The 14,972-nt window shown below is 44.2% G+C and overlaps 1 protein-coding gene across 1 annotated transcript in view; it reads right to left on the bottom strand.

Annotated features, from left to right (window-relative positions):
* Btbd9 (BTB domain containing 9) overlaps positions 1–14,972 on the bottom strand; it is a 415,087-nt gene that overhangs the window by 44,766 nt on the left and 355,349 nt on the right. The window lies entirely within an intron of this gene.

Here is a 14,972-nt window from a genome sequence, read left to right as displayed (position 1 = left end):
CAATAATGCAGTAAATAAACAAGCTACTGATTATGATTTAGCACTGCTTTCCTTCCTACCTTCACCTGGTTTATGAGCAGATCTTGATGATTTAACCTTTCAGCCAATTAGAACAGAAGGTTTGATTGACAGCAAATGAATAAATATCATTTACTGCAGGAGATAGAATCATCCTCTCCGATTAATCAGTCCCTCTGCCCATATGCAGGTAACACAATATTTATCACGCCACTCTGTTACAGTCCCTTGGGGTGTCATTTCATGGCCTACCAGTAAAAACTTCACATTTACAGCAACTGCCCCTCTATTACTGTCGATAACATCTAATTGATATGTCAAACCTCCAAGGAATGCAGTAAATTGAAACACTACCTCCCCAAAGAAAATAAACTGGCAAACAGGTAAATCAGCACCTGTCTTCCTGTAATCTTCCAACCACCTCCTACCCAGAGCCCCCTCAGAGGACGCCATCACCACATCTTCCCTTCAGTCTCAGACACCCTAACACCCGGATCAACACACACACCACAGGAGCACTACTGAACGTCCATCCACAGAACGTCACCAGTAAGCCCTGAGTGCAGTCTGGTGATAAGCCTCCGCACCAAAAGCACGTGCCAGGAAGAGCGAAGCCAGATTGTGGGTGCCACCAGCATTATGTGGGGTGCAGCTTGGAAGAGAGCAATAATAATGACCTAATGACAAAAGACTTCCTCTGAAGCAGGCAGTGCTGTCAGAGGTACGAATTCATTTACCTTCCAAATATCCCTACACAGAGGGAGGAGCTGGAATAATCACTCACCATCATTCAGAAGAAGAAATGGAGCCCCGAGAAGGAAGAGACCGGTCTAAGCACTCATCATGAATCAGACACATCTGACAGCGCAATATAACATTGGCCTTAAATAACAGGGCTCTTAGTCACTCAAATGTAGCACTTTTAATAAAAATGCTTAAAAATCACACCAATGAAGAAAGAGAGGGCTAAATTAGTACTGATAACTCACTCAGTTTATTTATTGAACAAAAGAACCTTGATTTTTAATAATAGACAAAATGAGATGTATTATATAATACTGTGGGGGGCACCAAGAATGTAAAGGTTTTAGTTGAAGAATATAACACTCATCTCTGTTTCTCAGAAACAGAACACCCACGTATGTCAAATGCAAGGTAGACAGACATGTAAAACATCCACGTGGGCTAAATTCACCTCACCCCATGTAAGCAGCTGTGCGGCCAGATGTGTTCTACCTGGCATCCCAGTGCAGCGTTCGTCCCCTGCTTGTTTTACTTAAAAAAAAAAAAAATCCACGTGGGCAAGTCCACAGAAATGAAGTTCTGATCCTGAGATGGGAAACATTTGTGGATCATCACAACAAGTGACTGGAGGCCAATGCCCACCTTTCTAAACCAGGAACTTAGCCCTGCGCACGAATCCAGAATTTAGGTATCGAGTACTTTTTCCCTGCCCAGTGCCTCTCCAGCTATAGGTCTGCCCCCCATGTCATACCACACCTACTCAATTTTACCAAAAAAATTTTAAATATTTACTTTTTAGTTATAGGTGGACACAATATCTTTATTTTATTGTATGTAGTGCTGAGGATGGAACCCAGTGCCTCACACATGCCAGGTGAGTGTTCTACCTCTCAGCCACAACCCCAGCCCTCAAACATTTTCTTTTATCCCATTTTTTAAAATTGGTTTTATCCAGCTCCAACTGGATAAAACATTATCAACTCTCATCCTGCTTTGGAAATCCTTGTCCTGGGTTTACTTCTTCAGATACAGTCTTTTAAAGTAGCTAGAAACTCATTAAAATTATGAGGTATGGATAATTCAGCAGTAAGATTTGAGTCTCGTGGCCTGCCGAAGCGCCTTTTCTATACTGTCATTTCTCTTCTTGGATTTATCTGTCTGCCTGGCTCAGCGGGCAAGCCCCTGGCCTTCTGAGCAGCATCCCTAATCTCAGACATGGCTATGAGCATGCTTCTGGATGAGGGCCATCTCATTATGAGGAGAAAGAAAAGGACTGTCCAAATCCCGGGCCACTGCTTGGGGGAAGGATCCTTGGGGCAAAACCAATGTTGGAAGAAAAATATTTTAAAACCTCATACAATGGCTTCTTAGAGATTACCAGCCAAAGTACACTCAATGTATAAAAAGCAGAAATGGAGAAGCTCTGTCTATTGGAAGGTCTGAATCAGGGTAAGGGAGTGCCAGAAAAGAAAGGTAAAATGGAAAAGAAAAAGCCTGTGTAAGCCCAAGACCCTCAAGAGACAGGGTGCTCCATCACCGAACCCAGGACCAGTACATAATGCATTCAAGCACACAGCTTTCTCCCCATTTCTGATGTTTAATTGGGGTTATCCAAACATCACCCATTAAAAGTTCAGCTTAGCACTGAGCTTGTTCCAGAGTGTGTGTGTCAGGTGGTACTTATATTGTTTACGAGGCTTGGTCACTAGAATAAAATTGTAATTTCAAGGTAATAATGAAATGTCATGCTGCAAGTCCACAATCTAATTAGGGTAAATCCATAAACGTGGGTCAGAGAGTCAAATGTAGTTTAAAATAACAGCTTTTGATTGAATTCTTGCTGGCATATGGTGAATGTATGCTTTAATGGGTTCCTATGAGGGGTACATGTCATTCCCTTGGACAGGAGGTCATGAAAGAACATGCACTCTCTCTCTCTGGGTGCCCCCTTGCAGCCTTTGCATCTGTACCAAAATTTCAAAGAGTGGAAATGCTTGATCAGAAGTCCACTTGCCTACCTCTCTGCATTTGGGCCCTAACACCACCATCCCATTTCCTACAACACCATGGACAAGTAGAGCAGGAACAGATCAGTGTAGGTGCCTGCCACCTCTTGCCCACTAGTCTGTCCTAGAGGCTTTGAAATTCACTTGGCCACCAGTAGTTAAATTCAGAGGTAATGAGAAGGGCAAAGTGCTCAGGGGACAATAAAAGCCAGCCCAACAGAAACCAAAAGTAAAGACTTCCCCAGCTGGTAAGAGCTAGGAGAACAGGGCCACTCTCCAGCCCTAAATTCCTTCAAACTAAAAATGTTAGTATGTTCCAGGTGTTATATAGGTGCTGTGAATGTCAATAAGAACAAAGCAGACGGGAAGTCTACATTTTCATGTAACTTAAAGCCTAGTGGGAAAGACATACATAAAAAAGGAAATTATAAATAACATAAAATTACAAATTGTGACAGGTGTTATGAAGGAAAAGAATGCAGTGCTGTGAAAGAGAATCACAGGAGAGGCCAACTCTAGCTTGCCTGGAAAGAGTCCCCAACCCAGCCAGGCAAAGAGCAGAGATACCAAGGACTTGCTCTGACAGTGCCAAGAAGCATCAGGGGCAACCTTGAACTTCAAGGCTAGCTGAAGAGAACCAATTCTATCCTATGTTACACAGATTTCTACTGCTCAGAGATCACTTCCACATGCACCAATTCATTGAAGGTGGCTTGACACACGAATAAAAAGATTAATAACACCAGTGCTCAATGAGTGGGCAGGGTCCATCACTTAGGATGGTGCCTGAGGCCAGTGGCAGATTAGCTCCTGTCCTGCACAGAGGTCCCAAACCCTGAGGCACACCAGTCTGTTCTGCTTTAGGATTAGCTCTTGCTGTGCCTGGCTCCTTGTAAGAACACCCACCTGACCCTGTCGTCTCCAGCTCTCTGCTCCAGCACATAGGAATGCTAGCTATTAAGCTCCTTCAGGTTACTAGGAATAGGTAGCCTGGGATTTCGGGGAGGGGCTGGGAGTGTGAATCATCTCCTTAGTGGAGACCTGCTAAGATGCCAGTCCCTGCTTAGGCGGCTGCACAACTCAAAGCAGGGCAACCTGTGCGCACTGCCCATGGGAGCCTTCGCAGGACAGAGCAGGGCCAGTTGGCAGGCAGAGCACTCTGGAGATGAGAGAGTGGGGTCCTGGCTGCTGCTGCAACTCTGCAGAACTCAGGAAACTGGAACTGGGTGACAGACAGCAGTCAGCCAGATGGCAGAGGTCACAACAGAGCTGAGATGCAGATCAGACACGAGCCAGGAGGAGTCTGGCTGGGCAGTGCCACACAACCAGGACAGTTAAGAAGCCAGGAGTGATGTTGAGAGATTTCTCTCTCTCTTTTTTCTTGTACCAGTGACTGAATGCAGGGACACTTAACCACTGAGCCACATCCTCAGCCCTTTTTAGTACTTTATTATTTTACATTTAATTTAATATTTTGGGGGGATAATGGGAATTGAACTCAGGGGCACTTGACCACTGAGGCACATCCCCAGCCCTAATCTGTATTTTATTTAGAGACAGGGTCTCACTGAGTTGATTAGTGCCTCACTTTTGCTGAGGCTGGCTTTGAATTCATGGTCCTCCTGCCTCAGCCTCCCGAGCTGCTGGGATTACGTGTGTATACCACTGTGGCCCAGCGGTATACACACGTATCAATATCAAGGTTTTTAACTCTGGAAGAACAAATATAGTAACATACACATTCACTGGAATGCTATTCGGTCATAAAAAAGGATGAAATCCTGTCTTTAGCAGTAACTCGGATGAACCTGGAGGATACTACGTTAAGTGAACTCAGCCAGGCTCAGAAAAACAAATGCTGTACAATCTCACTTAAACATGGCACCTAAAGAAGGTAATCTCATAGAGGTAGAGTAGAAGCATGGTTACCACACTGGGGAGGGAGGGTGGAGGGGACAGGGAGAGATTGGCCAAGAGGTACCAAGAGACAGTTGGACATGAGGAAGAGGTTCTGGTGTTCTATGGCACAGGAGGGTAACTCTGTTAATAATATTGTATCAAGTGTTTCCAGACATCGGGAGGAGAGAGGATTCTGAATGTTGACACCATGAAGAAATAATAAATGAGGGGATAGATATGCTAAATACCCAGATATGATTATTACACAACACTGTATTGCACCCTGTAAATATGTACAATTACGGTGTATCGATTAAAAAAAAAACCCTCAAACCTGAGACTAGAGTCAAGAACACTTAAATCTTGCTCAGGTGGAGGACCCACGTGTGTACACACATACAAACACACACACACACACATACACACACACACAGAGTCACAGAATTATCTCCCCTGACATAAAAGGCTTCTAAAGCCATTTGTGGTACCATGGGGATCCAATTAACCACAGTCTCTCACAAACATTAAAACACTAGTTAGACATGAAAAACACTGCTGAGGCCTATCAAAGGCAGGCCTGCAGCTGACAGAGCAGCCGAATAAAACAAAGACTCAAAGACAGCAGGTTTGCTTGGAAGCAATCGACTTTGCAACCACAGTTTGACCCAGGATTTTACAGCTGAGACAAGCACAGGTTAGGGCAGGAGCAGGGTCACCACTTAACAAGCGTGTCCTGGAGTGGCGCTCTCATCCAGCTTGTGTTCAAGTCTCCCAAGTGCAAAGCCACTGAAGAGGGAAACCACACGCCTTACTGTAAGGAGATGTGGCACATTGTTTAGAGAGGCAGGGCAGAATTTCCTTTCAAGTTCTTTGAGAATTCTGGGATTCTGATTTTCTCCCCAAATGAGACCACTTTGGGGGTTTGTACTTTGAAGTCTTGGCTGCAGTCATTAGAGGTGCCACTTAGTGTTGTTTTAGGTACACACATTTATTGGGCAATTCACTCCTGCTCTCAATCCTCTAAATCTCAGTCTCTAATTCCTCATTTTCTAATCTAAAGATTCTTGAAGGCCAAAAACAATGAGCCTTTCAAATAAAGCTGGACAAGAAGGATATTTGGCTGAATGCTACAGATCCTCAAACACACCAGTTACTGTCCTTGTCCCCTCTGCTCTGATGCAGCAGGGAAAGAAAAAGTGATCCAGCAGCAGAGCTGGCCACAGGGTGGGCTGCGTTAGCTGTTGAGCAGCATCTAGAGTGCTTCCCAGAGGCCACAGAGATGCCTGCAGAAGGTCACAGCTCCACATCCAGGAACAAATGAGGGATGGCTTTCCTTTGTGTCTGCAGCTCTGACTGCTGGCGGAGCTCTGAGCAAGAGCGTAATGGAGAAGGCGGCGTGGGGCCTGCGGTCTCTCCATGCAGAGAACTGGGGCACCTTGTGCTGATTAGCAGACAGACTTGAGAACAGTGGGTTCTGTTGCAGCTGGCACTTCTGGAATGATGTGCGGTGCTTTTCTCTGAAGAAGTCTTCCTGCCTCTGACAATTTGCCCTCTGCTGTTCAGCCTGCTGACTGGATGCCCCAACTCTGCCCACCTTCTGCCTCATGCAACTAGGGCAGAGTTACAAAGTGAATTTCCTGCCCTCTGTAAAAGCCCCCCTCAGCGTCTCTCCTGGAATACTTTCTATCTTGACTGCCATAGCTTTAGTTTGGACTGTGATTACCTCTTTACAAGAGTTGCTCGTTGGTTTTCCTGACTCTAGTCTCTCTTGCTACCCATCCATTCTACTTTGGCACTGCCAGAACAGTCTGCTAGATGAATCCCAGCTTCATCACACCTTTCCACTACCTAAAGAATAAGGCTGAACTTCCTGACTGCATCCAGGGCTTCCATATTCTGGTGCTATTGGCCCTGCCAGTTTTCTCTCCAGCCCTTTGACCTTAGGGCACCTGGCCAAATCCTCCTCACCCTGCACCTTCCACCAGCTCTGCACTCACGGCAAACCACACTTGGCTATCTGGAAGCACCAGACTACTTCCTGCCCCACACCTCTGCATAGGCTGCTCCCTCTGCCGGAAGAAGTTCCCCGAGTGTCTCCACCAACACTCTGCACTGCCGGCCTGCGCACGCCCACTGTTTAAGGCTCAGCATGAGTGATGCTCCCATCAACAGAACCTGCTCAACCCATCTCGGGAGGCTGGCCACTCCCTCTACTTCATTCCCTTGGTCCTCAATGAACACTTCCACAGGGCATCTGGAATAGTTCATTGCACTTATTTTTATATATGTGTCTCTGGATCATAAGTGAGGGCCATAAGTTCAGGGACCTTTATTCCTTCTAAAAGTAGTAACTTGCTATGGGCTATGTAATTCCAACAATACGTAAAACTCGAGAAAGTAAAGATGTCCAGTGGCTTCCAGGGATTAGGGGGAGAGAGGTATACACAGGAAGAGCAGAGAGAATCTTTAGAGCTATGAAAATACTCTATGATATTATAATAGTGGCTACATTATTAGACATTTGTTTAAACACACAGAATTACACAACACCAAGAGTGAATCCTACAGTAGACACTGGGTGATATTTTACTTGCAATATACATTCATCAAAAGTAATATGTATGCCACTCTGGTAGGGGATGTTGACATTGAAGAGCTGTTTGTGGTGGGCAGAGGGGACATCGGAAATCTCTGTACCCTCCTTTCAATTTTGCTGTGAACCTAAAACTGCTCTAAAAAAGCTGGGTGTGGTGTCTCATGCCTGTAATTCCAGTGACTTGGGAGGCCAAGGCAAGAGGATTGCCAAGTTTGAGGCCAACCTCAGCAAAGCCCTAAGAAACTTAGTGAAATACTGTCTCAAAATTTAAAAAATAAATAAAAAGGACTGGAGATTCAACTCAGAAGTAAAGTATTCCTGGGTTTAATCTCCAGTACCATAAATAAACAAACAAATAAATAGTCTCTAAAGAAACAAAAAAACATATCAATCAGGCATTTCATTTGAGATATGAAAAAATAGTAACTAGTAAAAACTAGAGGGATGCTCACTAAGAATGTGTTAAGGTATAAGTAAAAAATGTATTGAGTGCCAGCCTTTGGAGTTACACAGAATGAGGGTCTCCAACCCCCAGGATAGCTGTACACATTTTTACAGATAATTATCATGACTCCATGATTCCTCTGATGATTTATCTGGATCTTGTTTTATCCCTAGTTCCTTGGATTGGTCCCCCTATGAAATAACTTCTTGACCTCTCATCATCTGGTACCTTCCATGTACCTCTTTCTTAAAAAATTTAATTAATAGGTAAATTAATTTCTGGTCCTAGTTATTGAACCCAGGGGCACTGTACCACTGAGCAACATTCCCAGTCCCTTTTATTTTTTGAGACAGGACCTCACTAAATTGCTGATGCTGCCCTCAAACTTGAGATCCTCCTGCCTGAGTCTCCCGAGTTGTTGGGGTGACAGGCATGTACCATTGTGCCCAGCTCCATGTGCCTCTTTAAGAGTGAACATACAGGGTTGGGTTGTGGCTCAGTGGTAGAGCACTTGACTAGTGCATGTGAGGTACTGGGTTCGATCCTCAGCACCACAGAAAAATAAATTAATAAAATAAAGATATTATGTCTATTTATAACAAAAAGTGTTTTTTTTGTTTTTGTTTTTTTAAAGAGTGGACATATATGTCCTGACCAACTCAGAGCACCAATAGGAAAGCTGTTTGGGCACACAGGCATGACGCAGTGGTGTAGACGAAGATGTCCTCAGCTTTGTAGCAGCCCCACATCAACTATTAGCTCATATTGAGTTTGTGGCCAACTAAAACCACAGATATTTTTCCCATAAACTTCTCTCAAGCTTAACTGCCTCCATCCTGTACTTATGCAATTGATTTTCTGAACCTAAATGGAGGGCATCACATTTATCCCCATTAAATCCCATCCTGTTGGTTTGGTCCCACATTAGGGCTTGGAGAGATCATTTTGAATCTCACATCTGTCATCTATCGCATCAGTCATCCCTCCCAGCTTTGTCTCATACAGAAGCCTGAGAAGCATGCCTTTTAGGGAATGGGGGGGGGGAATGATAAAATGTTCAGGACCAAGGACAGAGCAGGAAAGTACTCTTTCCCCTTCTGGTCCAAGCTGGGACCCCCAGCCCACTCCATGGGCCATTTTCCCACAGTCTAACACTTCTCACCACCCTACTGTCACCACCCTGTCCAAATCTCTGTCATCTCTTATCTGTGTTACAACAACAACCTCCTTCCTGGTCTCCCAGTTCCATGTTTACCTCCTTCCAATTCATTCTCCACATAACAGCCAGAGTGAACTTCAAAAAGAAAAAATAGGACTGGGAGTTCAGCTCAGTGGTAAAGTACATGCCTCACTGGGTTCAATCCCCAGCAATAATAATAATAATTTAAAAAGCAGAAATATGTTCTTACCATTTCCTTGTTTAAAACCCTCCAATAACTCCCCACTGCACTTTGAACAAGATGCGCACTCCATACCAGGACCCGAGGTCACACACAATCAGAGCGCTCCTGGCCCCCTTGCCTCCCCCACCCCACCCCACTATGCTAGTTGCCTTTCTGCACTGAACTCGTGCCAAGTTCATTCCCCCCCGGGGGCCTTCACCATTCCTAAAATTCTGTTTCCCTAGGCCTTTAGAAGGCTGGCTTCTAACTATCACTTATCTTTTCTCAAGTGACACTTTCTCAAGGCCTTTCTGGCCTACAGTAGCTGCTTCTTGCCTGTCACAGCCTAATCATGCCCTCCCCTGTGGCTTCCTAGCATTTGCAGTAGTTGAAACTTTCTCATCTATCCATTATCCCACTCCCACCCCCCACCCCGCAACACACACACACACAGGATGCAAACCTGAGGGAAGTAGGGATCTTGTAGGTCCTCTTCAGCACCTAATACTTAAGTGCTGATTTTTTTTTTTAAATTTTTGTTGTTGGTTGTTCAAAACATTACAAAGTTCTTGATATATCATACTTCACACTTCGATTCAAGTGGGTTATGAACTCCCATTTTTACCCCTGTATACAGATTGCAGAATCACATCGGTTACACATCCATTGATTTACATATTGCCATACTAGTGTCTGTTGTATTCTGCTGCCTTTCCTATCCTCTACTATCCCCCCTCCCCTCCCCTCCCCTCTTCTCTCTCTACCCCCTCTACTGTAATTTATTTCTCCCCCTTAAGTGTTGATTTAATAATTATTTGTTGAATGAATGTATTGTGGTGAGAATTAGAGAATCAAGAAAAACCTAATGTACCTGCTATGACTTCACTTGCGTTAATAAAAGTGTTCTTGGTTCCACTGTTACACCATTATTAGTATCTACTTTGTTATCAATATTTTATGATGCCATCAAAGAATCAAATTGAATTACCAGCACTGAGTTAGGTCAGACAATAATTGGTAGTAAAATGCATTATGTGGGATAATACAGACATGCTACTTAAAAACCACGCACTATGAGAGACCTCTACATTGCTGGTGTAGTTCTGTGGCTACAGGATTAGATTGTTTTCATATCAAAAGAGCCATTTATGAGAGCTGCTGCTCAGGCAGGTCAAGTTCATGCAAATGTCGCTAACTCTTGCATTTATATATACGTATGTCTAATATAAGATGAAGGGCAAAGCTCATTCTGATTTTAAAGCCTGAGTTTTATTGACTTGGAATCCCATTACAATGTCGTCATAAGACTCTGTCTACAGTAGGAACTCAAACCGTTGACCTAGCAGCCAGCACATAATGTGGGCTGTAAAAGGGGCTGGGATGGCTCATCCAGAGGCGGGCAGCTCACCTACCCCAATGCCACAGAGCTGACTCCCCTGAAGCCTCCGCTGGCTCCTGGTGGTCTGCTATAGCATGGCCTAGCCACATGATGGGCACACTAGGGCCTGTGTTGCACCCTCCACTCACCCAAAGGCTGCACCAGGAAAGCTATGGATTTGAATATGTAAATCAATGCCTTTAAGTACTGCACACAGTTGTGGAGAGAGAACCCTGAGAAACAAGGAGGGGAGGGAGTTGAGCAGAAGCAGGAGAGAAGGCAGAGTGGGTCTGTCACCCTAACCTTTCTTCCTCCTTCTCAAAGGGACCAGCAGCATCTCTGCTGCATTCCAGTCCAGCTTTCTTCTCCAACAGCCCCAGCCCCACCAACAGCACGTGGCCCTTCTGTGAGCTGAAAGCTGGGGACGGTGGGCACCCTATAATCCAGAGTACTCATGTCAACAAAACAGAGTGGGACAAAATGTGGCCTTCCTTCCCCACATAGGCGCCCTGCTCCCCAACACTGAGAAGTCTCCTGCAGGCAGTTTCAGCCCAGGTCCGGAATGTCCCACAGTTTCTTTTTCCTTTCCTTTAAAAAAAAAAAAAAAAAAAAAACCAAACAACAAAAAAAGCTTTATTGCAATATAATTCACATACCTTAAAATCCAAGAGTACAATTTGATGGTTTTAGTATCTTCACAGAGTCGTGCTACCGTCCCCACAATCAGTTTTAGAAGTTTACATCATGACAAAAACAACCCTGCACCTTCAGCAGCCAGTCATTCCACATTCCCACCCAAACTTCCCCAGCCCCTGGAGACCAGTGGCGCGCTCTGTCTCTGTGTATCTGCCTGGGTCCCGTGCTGTGCCTTCTGTGACTGGCTCCTTTGACTCAGCAAAGTAACTTCGAGGTCCGTGCATGTTGTCGCTTGCATTGGAGCTTTATTCCGTTTTATTACCAAATAATGCCCGTGGACACACCACAGTGTAATTATCCTTTTATCAGCTGGTGGACATATGACTTGTTTCCATTTTGGGATGATCCTAACTAATGAATGCTACTAGGGACATTCAGAGCAGGGCTGGCACAGTTTCTACTGATCGGTCACCTAGTTTGTACATCATACCTTTTCTATCCCGAATGGCTAAGTTCTTATGGAAGTCACAGATCTCTTATAGTTTTTGTAAAACTTGTCTTTTTCATTTGTTAACAGTCTACTGAGAATCTTGCCTCTAAAAGCTTCGCAGGTAGGCCTGTGACGCAGGAAATCCACATACAGGGTGCAGAAGTGGGTCCAGTGAATTCTCTACCTGACTCAGAAGACAGGACAAGGGTGGACGCAGTGCTTGATTACCTTGCCTCATGTGCAGAGGTATGCAAATGCTTGTTGAAAGAAGGCCCTTTTAGAATCGTCAAGGATTAGAGACATAAACAGCTCTAGCTAGGTGTATTCAGATAAATATTCAGACACTGGCCGCAGTTCAAGGTCAGAGGTGCAATGATCTTGTCTGTGCAGGCAAAGGCGAGGCTAGAAGGAGCAGCAGCTCCTCCTGGCAGAGCTCTCTCCTGGAGCCAAGCCTCCTAGCAGGAAGGGAGGGTGGAAACTAGAACAGCCCAGACAAGTTTTCATCACATTCCCTAAGAAACCTGAGACAGATAGATTCTCGCCCAGAAAAAAGATAAAAAGATACAAGAGAGCGTAATGCAGCAGAAAGTCTTCCCCAAAGGCTCCTGTCGTTGGACTTTCGTGCTGCAGTTCACTTAATGAGGCCTTTTGAAATGAGTCTCTCTGGACTATGGATTAGTATCACATAAAGAAGCCAGGCTTCCTCTCAAAGCCCAGGCTGGGGGCCCTGCCCCGCCCACTCCAGAAAGCCCTGCCCAGAGGATGCTGTGCTCACCCTGGGGAACCATCCCCTCCCAGAATCCACTCACTGAGGAGTTGGGCCAATTGGATTTTTAATTCAAATTTTAGGCAGGGTGGTCACGCTTCCTTAGTGGGAGACCTCTTCTCTCCAGATCTGTAGGAGGGCTCCAATTTTTAATCTTCAGGACAGTGAGCAAGAATTTGATTTGGATTAGTTTAAATCTCATTTTCTGCTCTTCCATAGTGATAACCTTTATTAAATTCACTGTAAGTGACAAAAATCTGTGTTGCAATTCCATCTTAAAAAAAAAAAGACAAAATTGTACCCAAAATATAACCACTCATTCATTTTTAAGTTTATTCAATCATTTTTTCACAAAATCATGTCAGGCCCTATGCCAAGTTGTGTTGATTTGAAATTGAATACTCACAGCCCCCTGACCCTCAAGGGGCTATCAGATAAACCCATAAGCATATCAAAGAGATTCTTTGCAACATATATTTAATTTTTTGTGACCAAAGCCTCCAGATGTCCAACCCCAGCAGTGTGGTGTTCTGGGAAAAGCAGACCCCTCCTAGTCCCATTCTGTTGCACCCAGCACAGGGCTGGGCGGTAACAAGGACTCAAAAAGGCTGAACTTTAAACACAGCCACTGCACTGCTAATGTGGCCTCTCTGCCTGCCAGAACCTTTCAATTCCTACCTTTTGGCAGGTGGAGTTTAACATGAGGCAACAGCCCTGCTACCTGATGACAGAAGAACATGATCTGAGGGTTGATGACCTTTGTATTCATTTAAACAACTCAACCTTTCTCACCCAGACGTCATCCACCTCCACCAGGGAACCTGAGTTCTGCTGCCACATTTGCATGCATAATGCACCCAGAGCCTTTTTTACAATGTTTACTTCTCTGTTTCTTCCAAATGAAATCACTGAAGGGCAAATTTGATTTTCAAATCAGTTTTAAAACATCTGCCTTCCAAAAAAGTAAAAGAGATAAGGCTTTTAGATTACAGGCAAGGGCTAATTATTTTAACCGATACCACTGTGTCCATGCTAAAAATATAAAGTGTTAAGGCATTTTTAATGCACAACCAACATCTAATGAGTGTTAATATTTCATTAGGAAAAGGTTTCTAATCATGAGGACCTACAACGTGATTTTAGAAGGAAACAACTAACTTCCTGGCCCTTCTTTAAACACAAGACCATCTGACCCTTGTGCTTCAGCACCTTTATTTGCTGTTCTAGATGAGTCTGTTTTTTGTTTGTTTGTTTGTTTTTTCAGGTATACAGCTATATCTGTTACAGCCTTCATCTCCAGGGAGTGAGGTGTTTAATACATTTCATTTTGTTCTTTTGCTTTTAAGACTATCTGAGGTCACAGGCCTTTCTGTAGAGGTGGAGCTATCACCTGTGGCGGCTGGACTCAGGTACCTGCCAGTTACTGATAGTTCTAAGGGGCTAAGGAGAGGGAGAGAAGCAACTGTCAAAGTTGTTTCTACCTCACATGGCAGAGTTCACAGGTCATGTGCACGTATAGCATCATGCACGTGGCTATCTGTGCGATCATCTGTCCAGCTAACACACTATCCCAGCACTTTAGACATGTATGTGCAAACATTAGAAGGAATTTTAGAGAAAATCCATTCTATGTTATATTTTACATAACTATTATACATTTTATTGATAACATAACAATTTTAATAAAAGCAGCCTTCTGAGCTAAGTACCAAGCCTTGTTTTAGGAATGGGATTTTACAGATGTGGAGAGAAAGTTGTAGGGAGAGTAAGTGATTTGCCCAAGGACACTTAGCTGGTCAGTGGCAGAGCCATAATTTCTAGTCCAGGGATGGTTACTTTGCTTGCTTTACTTCTTTCATGTGCAGTTAAATCTGCCATATTTCACATTTTTCTTCCTGGTGGCAAGGTACTGGTAAGTATTCCAAGAACATAATCACTAACATAAAGGCCAAGACTGAAGTTCTTGTATATTAAACATAAGTTTGACAGATTTGCACTTTTATACATGCATGCTTATTTCAGCTACTAGCCTGTACTTTCTTGGGGGTGGGTAGACTCTGAGCTCTCTCCCAGTTAAGTGTCCAGCACTCAGTAGGTACACAGTAAACTGCTGCACCATAGGGATTCCACTCTGCATTCTTGCCACTCACTCAGGAAAGACAAAAATGCAAGCATCAGCTCCCTCCCACAGGGAGATTTTTGCATGGCAAAATACCAGACCTCACAGCAGGAACTTCACAAAAAAGGACTGAAAGAATGGATAAAGATCTGCACCAGTGATTCCTGCAGGTAGGCATTATATTCTCCTATTGCCAGAAAGGGAGTTCTGAAAGCAAGCAGGCAGGACTGGAGAGAGCAAGTATGGGCTGAAGGCAAGCAAGGGCTGGCCACATCTCTGAACCCTGATCTTTCAGAAAAGACCTTTTAGATTGATACGCAAATGCAGCTAAAAAGGTCTTGACTCTAAAACCTGGGCTGGCAGGAAGGTTTGGTTTCATTGTGAAGCTGATTCTCAGAACCACTGGCTGAAATTTGATAACAGAGATCACCACATTTCAAGGTTGAAAATGGGGAGGTCAGTGACAAAAATGAGCCTGACATGCTCATCTTGT

The sequence above is a fragment of the Urocitellus parryii genome, chromosome 8, assembly GCF_045843805.1.
Source record: "Urocitellus parryii isolate mUroPar1 chromosome 8, mUroPar1.hap1, whole genome shotgun sequence".
NCBI lineage: Eukaryota > Metazoa > Chordata > Mammalia > Rodentia > Sciuridae > Urocitellus > Urocitellus parryii.
This window is presented reverse-complemented; position numbering and strand designations above follow the sequence as displayed.